This window comes from Anomaloglossus baeobatrachus, unplaced genomic scaffold, assembly GCF_048569485.1.
Source record: "Anomaloglossus baeobatrachus isolate aAnoBae1 unplaced genomic scaffold, aAnoBae1.hap1 Scaffold_467, whole genome shotgun sequence".
Classification (NCBI taxonomy): domain Eukaryota; kingdom Metazoa; phylum Chordata; class Amphibia; order Anura; family Aromobatidae; genus Anomaloglossus; species Anomaloglossus baeobatrachus.
The window spans coordinates 162,211-180,355 of NW_027444012.1; the positions used below are offsets into that span (position 1 = coordinate 162,211).

Consider the following 18,145-nt stretch of genomic DNA (forward strand, 5'->3'; position numbering starts at 1 on the left):
CCATCCTTACCCGTAGAAAGCCCTTTCATCATCCCCAAACCCTAATCTTTTCCCTTTCCTTCCCAGCCCCCAAACCCTGCCCTCTGTACCTTTCTCACCACCCGCTTCCCTTCTCCTGTCATCCCCCTACCACCCGGGAAAAAAAGAGATTGCCCCCTCCTTCCACTAGCCCACCCTCCCACCCAAAGAACAACTTCTTCTGCGCAGCTTGTTTTCTAGGCAGCAGCGCTATTGTGATGTCATCGGGGGGCATTGTGACAAGCCGCCAGTGTTCCGTCTCTTCATGTTGTGCACTGTTCAAACCGAAAATACATCAACAGGCAGGCTACAGAAAAGCTTACTAACAAAGGTTAGAGAGGGGCTTTCTCAGAGGGCTTTTTACAGTTTGTCTATTCCCAATTAGCCGGTTTAGTATACTTAATGAAAGTACTAATTCTTTCATAGGCCGCCCATTCTTAGTATTTGACGTTCAGGTAACAACAGGTAACTTTATTTGGAGTGGAAGCAGAGAGATAACACCAGATGCCAATTGTAGATCCTCTCACACCTGTGGTCACTGCAGCATCTGACTCCACTTTGTCCAAAAGGGATCTATTCCATTCAATTACACATGATCTAGATTAGACTGACAACAAGATAATGCACGGGACATAGCAGAGTTGGTGAAGTTGAGTGGTGATGAGTTTGCTATTTGGATGAATAAAGCAAGTAAAAAGTGTGTTAGATAAAAATTCATTTCAATTCGCTAATCGGGCTAATATGAATCAGGTGAATCGAGTTCTGCTTTTGGAAACTGGGTTAAGAAGGGGTGCACCGTTCCTGGAGGTACTGCAATACCAGGTCAATGCGTGGAGTGGACAGAGCAAGCTCTTTTTCCATCTCCCTGTTCTAAAAATCCATTTAATATATGGTCCCCAGATAGGGGACGTATCAGATATTAAACTGATAAGAACAGATACTACACTTGATCTTAGCCAAAAGGCCGAGAAGCGATAACCAGAATTGGTTTGGGCCTCGAGTGGCACCCTGGCCTATGCCGGACACATCTTAGGGAGAGAGAGCGAGAGGGAGACAAACCCACGCCTACACAAGACATTTTGTCACCCAAGCCAACCCTTGAAAAGGCTGCTTTGCAGAGCAAAAACAAGAAGAATGGTGCGTTTTGCAGCCGCCGCCCACTGCAATGAATCTGAATAACTCCTCCTTTAGGGCGCAAGCAACTCCCCTCCCCCTTGCAGTCTTTCCAATTCACGATACAAAAAGACGGACAGGACAGGTTGCCTGACTTTCCGTCACTGCCACCCTTTGCCATCCTTACCCGTAGAAAGCCCTTTCATCATCCCCAAACCCTAATCTTTTCCCTTTCCTTCCCAGCCCCCAAACCCTGCCCTCTGTACCTTTCTCACCACCCGCTTCCCTTCTCCTGTCATCCCCCTACCACCCGGGAAAAAAAGAGATTGCCCCCTCCTTCCACTAGCCCACCCTCCCACCCAAAGAACAACTTCTTCTGCGCAGCTTGTTTTCTAGGCAGCAGCGCTATTGTGATGTCATCGGGGGGCATTGTGACAAGCCGCCAGTGTTCCGTCTCTTCATGTTGTGCACTGTTCAAACCGAAAATACATCAACAGGCAGGCTACAGAAAAGCTTACTAACAAAGGTTAGAGAGGGGCTTTCTCAGAGGGCTTTTTACAGTTTGTCTATTCCCAATTAGCCGGTTTAGTATACTTAATGAAAGTACTAATTCTTTCATAGGCCGCCCATTCTTAGTATTTGACGTTCAGGTAACAACAGGTAACTTTATTTGGAGTGGAAGCAGAGAGATAACACCAGATGCCAATTGTAGATCCTCTCACACCTGTGGTCACTGCAGCATCTGACTCCACTTTGTCCAAAAGGGATCTATTCCATTCAATTACACATGATCTAGATTAGACTGACAACAAGATACTGCACGGGACATAGCAGAGTTGGTGAAGTTGAGTGGTGATGAGTTTGCTATTTGGATGAATAAAGCAAGTAAAAAGTGTGTTAGATAAAAATTCATTTCAATTCGCTAATCGAGCTAATATGAATCAGGTGAATCGAGTTCTGCTTTTGGAAACTGGGTTAAGAAGGGGTGCACCGTTCCTGGAGGTACTGCAATACCAGGTCAATGCGTGGAGTGGACAGAGCAAGCTCTTTTTCCATCTCCCTGTTCTAAAAATCCATTTAATATATGGTCCCCAGATAGGGGACGTATCAGATATTAAACTGATAAGAACAGATACTACACTTGATCTTAGCCAAAAGGCCGAGAAGCGATAACCAGAATTGGTTTGGGCCTCGAGTGGCACCCTGGCCTATGCCGGACACATCTTAGGGAGAGAGAGCGAGAGGGAGACAAACCCACGCCTACACAAGACATTTTGTCACCCAAGCCAACCCTTGAAAAGGCTGCTTTGCAGAGCAAAAACAAGAAGAATGGTGCGTTTTGCAGCCGCCGCCCACTGCAATGAATCTGAATAACTCCTCCTTTAGGGCGCAAGCAACTCCCCTCCCCCTTGCAGTCTTTCCAATTCACGATACAAAAAGACGGACAGGACAGGTTGCCTGACTTTCCGTCACTGCCACCCTTTGCCATCCTTACCCGTAGAAAGCCCTTTCATCATCCCCAAACCCTAATCTTTTCCCTTTCCTTCCCAGCCCCCAAACCCTGCCCTCTGTACCTTTCTCACCACCCGCTTCCCTTCTCCTGTCATCCCCCTACCACCCGGGAAAAAAAGAGATTGCCCCCTCCTTCCACTAGCCCACCCTCCCACCCAAAGAACAACTTCTTCTGCGCAGCTTGTTTTCTAGGCAGCAGCGCTATTGTGATGTCATCGGGGGGCATTGTGACAAGCCGCCAGTGTTCCGTCTCTTCATGTTGTGCACTGTTCAAACCGAAAATACATCAACAGGCAGGCTACAGAAAAGCTTACTAACAAAGGTTAGAGAGGGGCTTTCTCAGAGGGCTTTTTACAGTTTGTCTATTCCCAATTAGCCGGTTTAGTATACTTAATGAAAGTACTAATTCTTTCATAGGCCGCCCATTCTTAGTATTTGACGTTCAGGTAACAACAGGTAACTTTATTTGGAGTGGAAGCAGAGAGATAACACCAGATGCCAATTGTAGATCCTCTCACACCTGTGGTCACTGCAGCATCTGACTCCACTTTGTCCAAAAGGGATCTATTCCATTCAATTACACATGATCTAGATTAGACTGACAACAAGATACTGCACGGGACATAGCAGAGTTGGTGAAGTTGAGTGGTGATGAGTTTGCTATTTGGATGAATAAAGCAAGTAAAAAGTGTGTTAGATAAAAATTCATTTCAATTCGCTAATCGGGCTAATATGAATCAGGTGAATCGAGTTCTGCTTTTGGAAACTGGGTTAAGAAGGGGTGCACCGTTCCTGGAGGTACTGCAATACCAGGTCAATGCGTGGAGTGGACAGAGCAAGCTCTTTTTCCATCTCCCTGTTCTAAAAATCCATTTAATATATGGTCCCCAGATAGGGGACGTATCAGATATTAAACTGATAAGAACAGATACTACACTTGATCTTAGCCAAAAGGCCGAGAAGCGATAACCAGAATTGGTTTGGGCCTCGAGTGGCACCCTGGCCTATGCCGGACACATCTTAGGGAGAGAGAGCGAGAGGGAGACAAACCCACGCCTACACAAGACATTTTGTCACCCAAGCCAACCCTTGAAAAGGCTGCTTTGCAGAGCAAAAACAAGAAGAATGGTGCGTTTTGCAGCCGCCGCCCACTGCAATGAATCTGAATAACTCCTCCTTTAGGGCGCAAGCAACTCCCCTCCCCCTTGCAGTCTTTCCAATTCACGATACAAAAAGACGGACAGGACAGGTTGCCTGACTTTCCGTCACTGCCACCCTTTGCCATCCTTACCCGTAGAAAGCCCTTTCATCATCCCCAAACCCTAATCTTTTCCCTTTCCTTCCCAGCCCCCAAACCCTGCCCTCTGTACCTTTCTCACCACCCGCTTCCCTTCTCCTGTCATCCCCCTACCACCCGGGAAAAAAAGAGATTGCCCCCTCCTTCCACTAGCCCACCCTCCCACCCAAAGAACAACTTCTTCTGCGCAGCTTGTTTTCTAGGCAGCAGCGCTATTGTGATGTCATCGGGGGGCATTGTGACAAGCCGCCAGTGTTCCGTCTCTTCATGTTGTGCACTGTTCAAACCGAAAATACATCAACAGGCAGGCTACAGAAAAGCTTACTAACAAAGGTTAGAGAGGGGCTTTCTCAGAGGGCTTTTTACAGTTTGTCTATTCCCAATTAGCCGGTTTAGTATACTTAATGAAAGTACTAATTCTTTCATAGGCCGCCCATTCTTAGTATTTGACGTTCAGGTAACAACAGGTAACTTTATTTGGAGTGGAAGCAGAGAGATAACACCAGATGCCAATTGTAGATCCTCTCACACCTGTGGTCACTGCAGCATCTGACTCCACTTTGTCCAAAAGGGATCTATTCCATTCAATTACACATGATCTAGATTAGACTGACAACAAGATACTGCACGGGACATAGCAGAGTTGGTGAAGTTGAGTGGTGATGAGTTTGCTATTTGGATGAATAAAGCAAGTAAAAAGTGTGTTAGATAAAAATTCATTTCAATTCGCTAATCGGGCTAATATGAATCAGGTGAATCGAGTTCTGCTTTTGGAAACTGGGTTAAGAAGGGGTGCACCGTTCCTGGAGGTACTGCAATACCAGGTCAATGCGTGGAGTGGACAGAGCAAGCTCTTTTTCCATCTCCCTGTTCTAAAAATCCATTTAATATATGGTCCCCAGATAGGGGACGTATCAGATATTAAACTGATAAGAACAGATACTACACTTGATCTTAGCCAAAAGGCCGAGAAGCGATAACTAGAATTGGTTTGGGCCTCGAGTGGCACCCTGGCCTATGCCGGACACATCTTAGGGAGAGAGAGCGAGAGGGAGACAAACCCACGCCTACACAAGACATTTTGTCACCCAAGCCAACCCTTGAAAAGGCTGCTTTGCAGAGCAAAAACAAGAAGAATGGTGCGTTTTGCAGCCGCCGCCCACTGCAATGAATCTGAATAACTCCTCCTTTAGGGCGCAAGCAACTCCCCTCCCCCTTGCAGTCTTTCCAATTCACGATACAAAAAGACGGACAGGACAGGTTGCCTGACTTTCCGTCACTGCCACCCTTTGCCATCCTTACCCGTAGAAAGCCCTTTCATCATCCCCAAACCCTAATCTTTTCCCTTTCCTTCCCAGCCCCCAAACCCTGCCCTCTGTACCTTTCTCACCACCCACTTCCCTTCTCCTGTCATCCCCCTACCACCCGGGAAAAAAAGAGATTGCCCCCTCCTTCCACTAGCCCACCCTCCCACCCAAAGAACAACTTCTTCTGCGCAGCTTGTTTTCTAGGCAGCAGCGCTATTGTGATGTCATCGGGGGGCATTGTGACAAGCCGCCAGTGTTCCGTCTCTTCATGTTGTGCACTGTTCAAACCGAAAATACATCAACAGGCAGGCTACAGAAAAGCTTACTAACAAAGGTTAGAGAGGGGCTTTCTCAGAGGGCTTTTTACAGTTTGTCTATTCCCAATTAGCCGGTTTAGTATACTTAATGAAAGTACTAATTCTTTCATAGGCCGCCCATTCTTAGTATTTGACGTTCAGGTAACAACAGGTAACTTTATTTGGAGTGGAAGCAGAGAGATAACACCAGATGCCAATTGTAGATCCTCTCACACCTGTGGTCACTGCAGCATCTGACTCCACTTTGTCCAAAAGGGATCTATTCCATTCAATTACACATGATCTAGATTAGACTGACAACAAGATACTGCACGGGACATAGCAGAGTTGGTGAAGTTGAGTGGTGATGAGTTTGCTATTTGGATGAATAAAGCAAGTAAAAAGTGTGTTAGATAAAAATTCATTTCAATTCGCTAATCGGGCTAATATGAATCAGGTGAATCGAGTTCTGCTTTTGGAAACTGGGTTAAGAAGGGGTGCACCGTTCCTGGAGGTACTGCAATACCAGGTCAATGCGTGGAGTGGACAGAGCAAGCTCTTTTTCCATCTCCCTGTTCTAAAAATCCATTTAATATATGGTCCCCAGATAGGGGACGTATCAGATATTAAACTGATAAGAACAGATACTACACTTGATCTTAGCCAAAAGGCCGAGAAGCGATAACCAGAATTGGTTTGGGCCTCGAGTGGCACCCTGGCCTATGCCGGACACATCTTAGGGAGAGAGAGCGAGAGGGAGACAAACCCACGCCTACACAAGACATTTTGTCACCCAAGCCAACCCTTGAAAAGGCTGCTTTGCAGAGCAAAAACAAGAAGAATGGTGCGTTTTGCAGCCGCCGCCCACTGCAATGAATCTGAATAACTCCTCCTTTAGGGTGCAAGCAACTCCCCTCCCCCTTGCAGTCTTTCCAATTCACGATACAAAAAGACGGACAGGACAGGTTGCCTGACTTTCCGTCACTGCCACCCTTTGCCATCCTTACCCGTAGAAAGCCCTTTCATCATCCCCAAACCCTAATCTTTTCCCTTTCCTTCCCAGCCCCCAAACCCTGCCCTCTGTACCTTTCTCACCACCCGCTTCCCTTCTCCTGTCATCCCCCTACCACCCGGGAAAAAAAGAGATTGCCCCCTCCTTCCACTAGCCCACCCTCCCACCCAAAGAACAACTTCTTCTGCGCAGCTTGTTTTCTAGGCAGCAGCGCTATTGTGATGTCATCGGGGGGCATTGTGACAAGCCGCCAGTGTTCCGTCTCTTCATGTTGTGCACTGTTCAAACCGAAAATACATCAACAGGCAGGCTACAGAAAAGCTTACTAACAAAGGTTAGAGAGGGGCTTTCTCAGAGGGCTTTTTACAGTTTGTCTATTCCCAATTAGCCGGTTTAGTATACTTAATGAAAGTACTAATTCTTTCATAGGCCGCCCATTCTTAGTATTTGACGTTCAGGTAACAACAGGTAACTTTATTTGGAGTGGAAGCAGAGAGATAACACCAGATGCCAATTGTAGATCCTCTCACACCTGTGGTCACTGCAGCATCTGACTCCACTTTGTCCAAAAGGGATCTATTCCATTCAATTACACATGATCTAGATTAGACTGACAACAAGATACTGCACGGGACATAGCAGAGTTGGTGAAGTTGAGTGGTGATGAGTTTGCTATTTGGATGAATAAAGCAAGTAAAAAGTGTGTTAGATAAAAATTCATTTCAATTCGCTAATCGGGCTAATATGAATCAGGTGAATCGAGTTCTGCTTTTGGAAACTGGGTTAAGAAGGGGTGCACCGTTCCTGGAGGTACTGCAATACCAGGTCAATGCGTGGAGTGGACAGAGCAAGCTCTTTTTCCATCTCCCTGTTCTAAAAATCCATTTAATATATGGTCCCCAGATAGGGGACGTATCAGATATTAAACTGATAAGAACAGATACTACACTTGATCTTAGCCAAAAGGCTGAGAAGCGATAACCAGAATTGGTTTGGGCCTCGAGTGGCACCCTGGCCTATGCCGGACACATCTTAGGGAGAGAGAGCGAGAGGGAGACAAACCCACGCCTACACAAGACATTTTGTCACCCAAGCCAACCCTTGAAAAGGCTGCTTTGCAGAGCAAAAACAAGAAGAATGGTGCGTTTTGCAGCCGCCGCCCACTGCAATGAATCTGAATAACTCCTCCTTTAGGGCGCAAGCAACTCCCCTCCCCCTTGCAGTCTTTCCAATTCACGATACAAAAAGACGGACAGGACAGGTTGCCTGACTTTCCGTCACTGCCACCCTTTGCCATCCTTACCCGTAGAAAGCCCTTTCATCATCCCCAAACCCTAATCTTTTCCCTTTCCTTCCCAGCCCCCAAACCCTGCCCTCTGTACCTTTCTCACCACCCGCTTCCCTTCTCCTGTCATCCCCCTACCACCCGGGAAAAAAAGAGATTGCCCCCTCCTTCCACTAGCCCACCCTCCCACCCAAAGAACAACTTCTTCTGCGCAGCTTGTTTTCTAGGCAGCAGCGCTATTGTGATGTCATCGGGGGGCATTGTGACAGGCCGCCAGTGTTCCGTCTCTTCATGTTGTGCACTGTTCAAACCGAAAATACATCAACAGGCAGGCTACAGAAAAGCTTACTAACAAAGGTTAGAGAGGGGCTTTCTCAGAGGGCTTTTTACAGTTTGTCTATTCCCAATTAGCCGGTTTAGTATACTTAATGAAAGTACTAATTCTTTCATAGGCCGCCCATTCTTAGTATTTGACGTTCAGGTAACAACAGGTAACTTTATTTGGAGTGGAAGCAGAGAGATAACACCAGATGCCAATTGTAGATCCTCTCACACCTGTGGTCACTGCAGCATCTGACTCCACTTTGTCCAAAAGGGATCTATTCCATTCAATTACACATGATCTAGATTAGACTGACAACAAGATACTGCACGGGACATAGCAGAGTTGGTGAAGTTGAGTGGTGATGAGTTTGCTATTTGGATGAATAAAGCAAGTAAAAAGTGTGTTAGATAAAAATTCATTTCAATTCGCTAATCGGGCTAATATGAATCAGGTGAATCGAGTTCTGCTTTTGGAAACTGGGTTAAGAAGGGGTGCACCGTTCCTGGAGGTACTGCAATACCAGGTCAATGCGTGGAGTGGACAGAGCAAGCTCTTTTTCCATCTCCCTGTTCTAAAAATCCATTTAATATATGGTCCCCAGATAGGGGACGTATCAGATATTAAACTGATAAGAACAGATACTACACTTGATCTTAGCCAAAAGGCTGAGAAGCGATAACCAGAATTGGTTTGGGCCTCGAGTGGCACCCTGGCCTATGCCGGACACATCTTAGGGAGAGAGAGCGAGAGGGAGACAAACCCACGCCTACACAAGACATTTTGTCACCCAAGCCAACCCTTGAAAAGGCTGCTTTGCAGAGCAAAAACAAGAAGAATGGTGCGTTTTGCAGCCGCCGCCCACTGCAATGAATCTGAATAACTCCTCCTTTAGGGCGCAAGCAACTCCCCTCCCCCTTGCAGTCTTTCCAATTCACGATACAAAAAGACGGACAGGACAGGTTGCCTGACTTTCCGTCACTGCCACCCTTTGCCATCCTTACCCGTAGAAAGCCCTTTCATCATCCCCAAACCCTAATCTTTTCCCTTTCCTTCCCAGCCCCCAAACCCTGCCCTCTGTACCTTTCTCACCACCCGCTTCCCTTCTCCTGTCATCCCCCTACCACCCGGGAAAAAAAGAGATTGCCCCCTCCTTCCACTAGCCCACCCTCCCACCCAAAGAACAACTTCTTCTGCGCAGCTTGTTTTCTAGGCAGCAGCGCTATTGTGATGTCATCGGGGGGCATTGTGACAAGCCGCCAGTGTTCCGTCTCTTCATGTTGTGCACTGTTCAAACCGAAAATACATCAACAGGCAGGCTACAGAAAAGCTTACTAACAAAGGTTAGAGAGGGGCTTTCTCAGAGGGCTTTTTACAGTTTGTCTATTCCCAATTAGCCGGTTTAGTATACTTAATGAAAGTACTAATTCTTTCATAGGCCGCCCATTCTTAGTATTTGACGTTCAGGTAACAACAGGTAACTTTATTTGGAGTGGAAGCAGAGAGATAACACCAGATGCCAATTGTAGATCCTCTCACACCTGTGGTCACTGCAGCATCTGACTCCACTTTGTCCAAAAGGGATCTATTCCATTCAATTACACATGATCTAGATTAGACTGACAACAAGATACTGCACGGGACATAGCAGAGTTGGTGAAGTTGAGTGGTGATGAGTTTGCTATTTGGATGAATAAAGCAAGTAAAAAGTGTGTTAGATAAAAATTCATTTCAATTCGCTAATCGGGCTAATATGAATCAGGTGAATCGAGTTCTGCTTTTGGAAACTGGGTTAAGAAGGGGTGCACCGTTCCTGGAGGTACTGCAATACCAGGTCAATGCGTGGAGTGGACAGAGCAAGCTCTTTTTCCATCTCCCTGTTCTAAAAATCCATTTAATATATGGTCCCCAGATAGGGGACGTATCAGATATTAAACTGATAAGAACAGATACTACACTTGATCTTAGCCAAAAGGCCGAGAAGCGATAACCAGAATTGGTTTGGGCCTCGAGTGGCACCCTGGCCTATGCCGGACACATCTTAGGGAGAGAGAGCGAGAGGGAGACAAACCCACGCCTACACAAGACATTTTGTCACCCAAGCCAACCCTTGAAAAGGCTGCTTTGCAGAGCAAAAACAAGAAGAATGGTGCGTTTTGCAGCCGCTGCCCACTGCAATGAAGCTGAATAACTCCTCCTTTAGGGCGCAAGCAACTCCCCTCCCCCTTGCAGTCTTTCCAATTCACGATACAAAAAGACGGACAGGACAGGTTGCCTGACTTTCCGTCACTGCCACCCTTTGCCATCCTTACCCGTAGAAAGCCCTTTCATCATCCCCAAACCCTAATCTTTTCCCTTTCCTTCCCAGCCCCCAAACCCTGCCCTCTGTACCTTTCTCACCACCCGCTTCCCTTCTCCTGTCATCCCCCTACCACCCGGGAAAAAAAGAGATTGCCCCCTCCTTCCACTAGCCCACCCTCCCACCCAAAGAACAACTTCTTCTGCGCAGCTTGTTTTCTAGGCAGCAGCGCTATTGTGATGTCATCGGGGGGCATTGTGACAAGCCGCCAGTGTTCCGTCTCTTCATGTTGTGCACTGTTCAAACCGAAAATACATCAACAGGCAGGCTACAGAAAAGCTTACTAACAAAGGTTAGAGAGGGGCTTTCTCAGAGGGCTTTTTACAGTTTGTCTATTCCCAATTAGCCGGTTTAGTATACTTAATGAAAGTACTAATTCTTTCATAGGCCGCCCATTCTTAGTATTTGACGTTCAGGTAACAACAGGTAACTTTATTTGGAGTGGAAGCAGAGAGATAACACCAGATGCCAATTGTAGATCCTCTCACACCTGTGGTCACTGCAGCATCTGACTCCACTTTGTCCAAAAGGGATCTATTCCATTCAATTACACATGATCTAGATTAGACTGACAACAAGATACTGCACGGGACATAGCAGAGTTGGTGAAGTTGAGTGGTGATGAGTTTGCTATTTGGATGAATAAAGCAAGTAAAAAGTGTGTTAGATAAAAATTCATTTCAATTCGCTAATCGGGCTAATATGAATCAGGTGAATCGAGTTCTGCTTTTGGAAACTGGGTTAAGAAGGGGTGCACCGTTCCTGGAGGTACTGCAATACCAGGTCAATGCGTGGAGTGGACAGAGCAAGCTCTTTTTCCATCTCCCTGTTCTAAAAATCCATTTAATATATGGTCCCCAGATAGGGGACGTATCAGATATTAAACTGATAAGAACAGATACTACACTTGATCTTAGCCAAAAGGCCGAGAAGCGATAACCAGAATTGGTTTGGGCCTCGAGTGGCACCCTGGCCTATGCCGGACACATCTTAGGGAGAGAGAGCGAGAGGGAGACAAACCCACGCCTACACAAGACATTTTGTCACCCAAGCCAACCCTTGAAAAGGCTGCTTTGCAGAGCAAAAACAAGAAGAATGGTGCGTTTTGCAGCCGCCGCCCACTGCAATGAATCTGAATAACTCCTCCTTTAGGGCGCAAGCAACTCCCCTCCCCCTTGCAGTCTTTCCAATTCACGATACAAAAAGACGGACAGGACAGGTTGCCTGACTTTCCGTCACTGCCACCCTTTGCCATCCTTACCCGTAGAAAGCCCTTTCATCATCCCCAAACCCTAATCTTTTCCCTTTCCTTCCCAGCCCCCAAACCCTGCCCTCTGTACCTTTCTCACCACCCGCTTCCCTTCTCCTGTCATCCCCCTACCACCCGGGAAAAAAAGAGATTGCCCCCTCCTTCCACTAGCCCACCCTCCCACCCAAAGAACAACTTCTTCTGCGCAGCTTGTTTTCTAGGCAGCAGCGCTATTGTGATGTCATCGGGGGGCATTGTGACAAGCCGCCAGTGTTCCGTCTCTTCATGTTGTGCACTGTTCAAACCGAAAATACATCAACAGGCAGGCTACAGAAAAGCTTACTAACAAAGGTTAGAGAGGGGCTTTCTCAGAGGGCTTTTTACAGTTTGTCTATTCCCAATTAGCCGGTTTAGTATACTTAATGAAAGTACTAATTCTTTCATAGGCCGCCCATTCTTAGTATTTGACGTTCAGGTAACAACAGGTAACTTTATTTGGAGTGGAAGCAGAGAGATAACACCAGATGCCAATTGTAGATCCTCTCACACCTGTGGTCACTGCAGCATCTGACTCCACTTTGTCCAAAAGGGATCTATTCCATTCAATTACACATGATCTAGATTAGACTGACAACAAGATACTGCACGGGACATAGCAGAGTTGGTGAAGTTGAGTGGTGATGAGTTTGCTATTTGGATGAATAAAGCAAGTAAAAAGTGTGTTAGATAAAAATTCATTTCAATTCGCTAATCGGGCTAATATGAATCAGGTGAATCGAGTTCTGCTTTTGGAAACTGGGTTAAGAAGGGGTGCACCGTTCCTGGAGGTACTGCAATACCAGGTCAATGCGTGGAGTGGACAGAGCAAGCTCTTTTTCCATCTCCCTGTTCTAAAAATCCATTTAATATATGGTCCCCAGATAGGGGACGTATCAGATATTAAACTGATAAGAACAGATACTACACTTGATCTTAGCCAAAAGGCCGAGAAGCGATAACCAGAATTGGTTTGGGCCTCGAGTGGCACCCTGGCCTATGCCGGACACATCTTAGGGAGAGAGAGCGAGAGGGAGACAAACCCACGCCTACACAAGACATTTTGTCACCCAAGCCAACCCTTGAAAAGGCTGCTTTGCAGAGCAAAAACAAGAAGAATGGTGCGTTTTGCAGCCGCCGCCCACTGCAATGAATCTGAATAACTCCTCCTTTAGGGCGCAAGCAACTCCCCTCCCCCTTGCAGTCTTTCCAATTCACGATACAAAAAGACGGACAGGACAGGTTGCCTGACTTTCCGTCACTGCCACCCTTTGCCATCCTTACCCGTAGAAAGCCCTTTCATCATCCCCAAACCCTAATCTTTTCCCTTTCCTTCCCAGCCCCCAAACCCTGCCCTCTGTACCTTTCTCACCACCCGCTTCCCTTCTCCTGTCATCCCCCTACCACCCGGGAAAAAAAGAGATTGCCCCCTCCTTCCACTAGCCCACCCTCCCACCCAAAGAACAACTTCTTCTGCGCAGCTTGTTTTCTAGGCAGCAGCGCTATTGTGATGTCATCGGGGGGCATTGTGACAAGCCGCCAGTGTTCCGTCTCTTCATGTTGTGCACTGTTCAAACCGAAAATACATCAACAGGCAGGCTACAGAAAAGCTTACTAACAAAGGTTAGAGAGGGGCTTTCTCAGAGGGCTTTTTACAGTTTGTCTATTCCCAATTAGCCGGTTTAGTATACTTAATGAAAGTACTAATTCTTTCATAGGCCGCCCATTCTTAGTATTTGACGTTCAGGTAACAACAGGTAACTTTATTTGGAGTGGAAGCAGAGAGATAACACCAGATGCCAATTGTAGATCCTCTCACACCTGTGGTCACTGCAGCATCTGACTCCACTTTGTCCAAAAGGGATCTATTCCATTCAATTACACATGATCTAGATTAGACTGACAACAAGATACTGCACGGGACATAGCAGAGTTGGTGAAGTTGAGTGGTGATGAGTTTGCTATTTGGATGAATAAAGCAAGTAAAAAGTGTGTTAGATAAAAATTCATTTCAATTCGCTAATCGGGCTAATATGAATCAGGTGAATCGAGTTCTGCTTTTGGAAACTGGGTTAAGAAGGGGTGCACCGTTCCTGGAGGTACTGCAATACCAGGTCAATGCGTGGAGTGGACAGAGCAAGCTCTTTTTCCATCTCCCTGTTCTAAAAATCCATTTAATATATGGTCCCCAGATAGGGGACGTATCAGATATTAAACTGATAAGAACAGATACTACACTTGATCTTAGCCAAAAGGCCGAGAAGCGATAACCAGAATTGGTTTGGGCCTCGAGTGGCACCCTGGCCTATGCCGGACACATCTTAGGGAGAGAGAGCGAGAGGGAGACAAACCCACGCCTACACAAGACATTTTGTCACCCAAGCCAACCCTTGAAAAGGCTGCTTTGCAGAGCAAAAACAAGAAGAATGGTGCGTTTTGCAGCCGCCGCCCACTGCAATGAATCTGAATAACTCCTCCTTTAGGGCGCAAGCAACTCCCCTCCCCCTTGCAGTCTTTCCAATTCACGATACAAAAAGACGGACAGGACAGGTTGCCTGACTTTCCGTCACTGCCACCCTTTGCCATCCTTACCCGTAGAAAGCCCTTTCATCATCCCCAAACCCTAATCTTTTCCCTTTCCTTCCCAGCCCCCAAACCCTGCCCTCTGTACCTTTCTCACCACCCCGCTTCCCTTCTCCTGTCATCCCCCTACCACCCGGGAAAAAAAGAGATTGCCCCCTCCTTCCACTAGCCCACCCTCCCACCCAAAGAACAACTTCTTCTGCGCAGCTTGTTTTCTAGGCAGCAGCGCTATTGTGATGTCATCGGGGGGCATTGTGACAAGCCGCCAGTGTTCCGTCTCTTCATGTTGTGCACTGTTCAAACCGAAAATACATCAACAGGCAGGCTACAGAAAAGCTTACTAACAAAGGTTAGAGAGGGGCTTTCTCAGAGGGCTTTTTACAGTTTGTCTATTCCCAATTAGCCGGTTTAGTATACTTAATGAAAGTACTAATTCTTTCATAGGCCGCCCATTCTTAGTATTTGACGTTCAGGTAACAACAGGTAACTTTATTTGGAGTGGAAGCAGAGAGATAACACCAGATGCCAATTGTAGATCCTCTCACACCTGTGGTCACTGCAGCATCTGACTCCACTTTGTCCAAAAGGGATCTATTCCATTCAATTACACATGATCTAGATTAGACTGACAACAAGATACTGCACGGGACATAGCAGAGTTGGTGAAGTTGAGTGGTGATGAGTTTGCTATTTGGATGAATAAAGCAAGTAAAAAGTGTGTTAGATAAAAATTCATTTCAATTCGCTAATCGGGCTAATATGAATCAGGTGAATCGAGTTCTGCTTTTGGAAACTGGGTTAAGAAGGGGTGCACCGTTCCTGGAGGTACTGCAATACCAGGTCAATGCGTGGAGTGGACAGAGCAAGCTCTTTTTCCATCTCCCTGTTCTAAAAATCCATTTAATATATGGTCCCCAGATAGGGGACGTATCAGATATTAAACTGATAAGAACAGATACTACACTTGATCTTAGCCAAAAGGCCGAGAAGCGATAACCAGAATTGGTTTGGGCCTCGAGTGGCACCCTGGCCTATGCCGGACACATCTTAGGGAGAGAGAGCGAGAGGGAGACAAACCCACGCCTACACAAGACATTTTGTCACCCAAGCCAACCCTTGAAAAGGCTGCTTTGCAGAGCAAAAACAAGAAGAATGGTGCGTTTTGCAGCCGCCGCCCACTGCAATGAATCTGAATAACTCCTCCTTTAGGGCGCAAGCAACTCCCCTCCCCCTTGCAGTCTTTCCAATTCACGATACAAAAAGACGGACAGGACAGGTTGCCTGACTTTCCGTCACTGCCACCCTTTGCCATCCTTACCCGTAGAAAGCCCTTTCATCATCCCCAAACCCTAATCTTTTCCCTTTCCTTCCCAGCCCCCAAACCCTGCCCTCTGTACCTTTCTCACCACCCGCTTCCCTTCTCCTGTCATCCCCCTACCACCCGGGAAAAAAAGAGATTGCCCCCTCCTTCCACTAGCCCACCCTCCCACCCAAAGAACAACTTCTTCTGCGCAGCTTGTTTTCTAGGCAGCAGCGCTATTGTGATGTCATCGGGGGGCATTGTGACAAGCCGCCAGTGTTCCGTCTCTTCATGTTGTGCACTGTTCAAACCGAAAATACATCAACAGGCAGGCTACAGAAAAGCTTACTAACAAAGGTTAGAGAGGGGCTTTCTCAGAGGGCTTTTTACAGTTTGTCTATTCCCAATTAGCCGGTTTAGTATACTTAATGAAAGTACTAATTCTTTCATAGGCCGCCCATTCTTAGTATTTGACGTTCAGGTAATAACAGGTAACTTTATTTGGAGTGGAAGCAGAGAGATAACACCAGATGCCAATTGTAGATCCTCTCACACCTGTGGTCACTGCAGCATCTGACTCCACTTTGTCCAAAAGGGATCTATTCCATTCAATTACACATGATCTAGATTAGACTGACAACAAGATACTGCACGGGACATAGCAGAGTTGGTGAAGTTGAGTGGTGATGAGTTTGCTATTTGGATGAATAAAGCAAGTAAAAAGTGTGTTAGATAAAAATTCATTTCAATTCGCTAATCGGGCTAATATGAATCAGGTGAATCGAGTTCTGCTTTTGGAAACTGGGTTAAGAAGGGGTGCACCGTTCCTGGAGGTACTGCAATACCAGGTCAATGCGTGGAGTGGACAGAGCAAGCTCTTTTTCCATCTCCCTGTTCTAAAAATCCATTTAATATATGGTCCCCAGATAGGGGACGTATCAGATATTAAACTGATAAGAACAGATACTACACTTGATCTTAGCCAAAAGGCCGAGAAGCGATAACCAGAATTGGTTTGGGCCTCGAGTGGCACCCTGGCCTATGCCGGACACATCTTAGGGAGAGAGAGCGAGAGGGAGACAAACCCACGCCTACACAAGACATTTTGTCACCCAAGCCAACCCTTGAAAAGGCTGCTTTGCAGAGCAAAAACAAGAAGAATGGTGCGTTTTGCAGCCGCCGCCCACTGCAATGAATCTGAATAACTCCTCCTTTAGGGCGCAAGCAACTCCCCTCCCCCTTGCAGTCTTTCCAATTCACGATACAAAAAGACGGACAGGACAGGTTGCCTGACTTTCCGTCACTGCCACCCTTTGCCATCCTTACCCGTAGAAAGCCCTTTCATCATCCCCAAACCCTAATCTTTTCCCTTTCCTTCCCAGCCCCCAAACCCTGCCCTCTGTACCTTTCTCACCACCCGCTTCCCTTCTCCTGTCATCCCCCTACCACCCGGGAAAAAAAGAGATTGCCCCCTCCTTCCACTAGCCCACCCTCCCACCCAAAGAACAACTTCTTCTGCGCAGCTTGTTTTCTAGGCAGCAGCGCTATTGTGATGTCATCGGGGGGCATTGTGACAAGCCGCCAGTGTTCCGTCTCTTCATGTTGTGCACTGTTCAAACCGAAAATACATCAACAGGCAGGCTACAGAAAAGCTTACTAACAAAGGTTAGAGAGGGGCTTTCTCAGAGGGCTTTTTACAGTTTGTCTATTCCCAATTAGCCGGTTTAGTATACTTAATGAAAGTACTAATTCTTTCATAGGCCGCCCATTCTTAGTATTTGACGTTCAGGTAACAACAGGTAACTTTATTTGGAGTGGAAGCAGAGAGATAACACCAGATGCCAATTGTAGATCCTCTCACACCTGTGGTCACTGCAGCATCTGACTCCACTTTGTCCAAAAGGGATCTATTCCATTCAATTACACATGATCTAGATTAGACTGACAACAAGATACTGCACGGGACATAGCAGAGTTGGTGAAGTTGAGTGGTGATGAGTTTGCTATTTGGATGAATAAAGCAAGTAAAAAGTGTGTTAGATAAAAATTCATTTCAATTCGCTAATCGGGCTAATATGAATCAGGTGAATCGAGTTCTGCTTTTGGAAACTGGGTTAAGAAGGGGTGCACCGTTCCTGGAGGTACTGCAATACCAGGTCAATGCGTGGAGTGGACAGAGCAAGCTCTTTTTCCATCTCCCTGTTCTAAAAATCCATTTAATATATGGTCCCCAGATAGGGGACGTATCAGATATTAAACTGATAAGAACAGATACTACACTTGATCTTAGCCAAAAGGCCGAGAAGCGATAACCAGAATTGGTTTGGGCCTCGAGTGGCACCCTGGCCTATGCCGGACACATCTTAGGGAGAGAGAGCGAGAGGGAGACAAACCCACGCCTACACAAGACATTTTGTCACCCAAGCCAACCCTTGAAAAGGCTGCTTTGCAGAGCA

The 18,145-nt window shown here is 46.6% G+C and overlaps 14 non-coding genes across 14 annotated transcripts; all 14 read right to left on the reverse strand.

The window, feature by feature from the left end:
* Positions 1-803: 803 nt before the first annotated feature.
* On the reverse strand, positions 804-994 carry LOC142281087 (U2 spliceosomal RNA). The gene has a single exon (XR_012743232.1). It is a non-coding gene; the product is annotated as a U2 spliceosomal RNA (small nuclear RNA).
* Positions 995-2,111: 1,117 nt separating this feature from the next.
* On the reverse strand, positions 2,112-2,302 carry LOC142281088 (U2 spliceosomal RNA). The gene has a single exon (XR_012743233.1). It is a non-coding gene; the product is annotated as a U2 spliceosomal RNA (small nuclear RNA).
* A 1,117-nt stretch (positions 2,303-3,419) lies between these two features.
* LOC142281090 (U2 spliceosomal RNA) lies at positions 3,420-3,610 on the reverse strand. Its single transcript, XR_012743235.1, has one exon. It is a non-coding gene; the product is annotated as a U2 spliceosomal RNA (small nuclear RNA).
* Positions 3,611-4,727: 1,117 nt separating this feature from the next.
* On the reverse strand, positions 4,728-4,918 carry LOC142281091 (U2 spliceosomal RNA). Its single transcript, XR_012743236.1, has one exon. It is a non-coding gene; the product is annotated as a U2 spliceosomal RNA (small nuclear RNA).
* Positions 4,919-6,035: 1,117 nt separating this feature from the next.
* Positions 6,036-6,226, reverse strand: LOC142281092 (U2 spliceosomal RNA). Its single transcript, XR_012743237.1, has one exon. It is a non-coding gene; the product is annotated as a U2 spliceosomal RNA (small nuclear RNA).
* A 1,117-nt stretch (positions 6,227-7,343) lies between these two features.
* On the reverse strand, positions 7,344-7,534 carry LOC142281147 (U2 spliceosomal RNA). Its single transcript, XR_012743289.1, has one exon. It is a non-coding gene; the product is annotated as a U2 spliceosomal RNA (small nuclear RNA).
* Positions 7,535-8,651: 1,117 nt separating this feature from the next.
* Positions 8,652-8,842, reverse strand: LOC142281149 (U2 spliceosomal RNA). The gene has a single exon (XR_012743291.1). It is a non-coding gene; the product is annotated as a U2 spliceosomal RNA (small nuclear RNA).
* A 1,117-nt stretch (positions 8,843-9,959) lies between these two features.
* LOC142281094 (U2 spliceosomal RNA) lies at positions 9,960-10,150 on the reverse strand. Its single transcript, XR_012743238.1, has one exon. It is a non-coding gene; the product is annotated as a U2 spliceosomal RNA (small nuclear RNA).
* Positions 10,151-11,267: 1,117 nt separating this feature from the next.
* LOC142281095 (U2 spliceosomal RNA) lies at positions 11,268-11,458 on the reverse strand. The gene has a single exon (XR_012743239.1). It is a non-coding gene; the product is annotated as a U2 spliceosomal RNA (small nuclear RNA).
* Positions 11,459-12,575: 1,117 nt separating this feature from the next.
* Positions 12,576-12,766, reverse strand: LOC142281096 (U2 spliceosomal RNA). Its single transcript, XR_012743240.1, has one exon. It is a non-coding gene; the product is annotated as a U2 spliceosomal RNA (small nuclear RNA).
* A 1,117-nt stretch (positions 12,767-13,883) lies between these two features.
* LOC142281097 (U2 spliceosomal RNA) lies at positions 13,884-14,074 on the reverse strand. The gene has a single exon (XR_012743241.1). It is a non-coding gene; the product is annotated as a U2 spliceosomal RNA (small nuclear RNA).
* A 1,118-nt stretch (positions 14,075-15,192) lies between these two features.
* On the reverse strand, positions 15,193-15,383 carry LOC142281098 (U2 spliceosomal RNA). The gene has a single exon (XR_012743242.1). It is a non-coding gene; the product is annotated as a U2 spliceosomal RNA (small nuclear RNA).
* A 1,117-nt stretch (positions 15,384-16,500) lies between these two features.
* LOC142281099 (U2 spliceosomal RNA) lies at positions 16,501-16,691 on the reverse strand. The gene has a single exon (XR_012743243.1). It is a non-coding gene; the product is annotated as a U2 spliceosomal RNA (small nuclear RNA).
* Positions 16,692-17,808: 1,117 nt separating this feature from the next.
* On the reverse strand, positions 17,809-17,999 carry LOC142281100 (U2 spliceosomal RNA). The gene has a single exon (XR_012743244.1). It is a non-coding gene; the product is annotated as a U2 spliceosomal RNA (small nuclear RNA).
* Between the last annotated feature and the right edge of the window lie 146 nt (positions 18,000-18,145).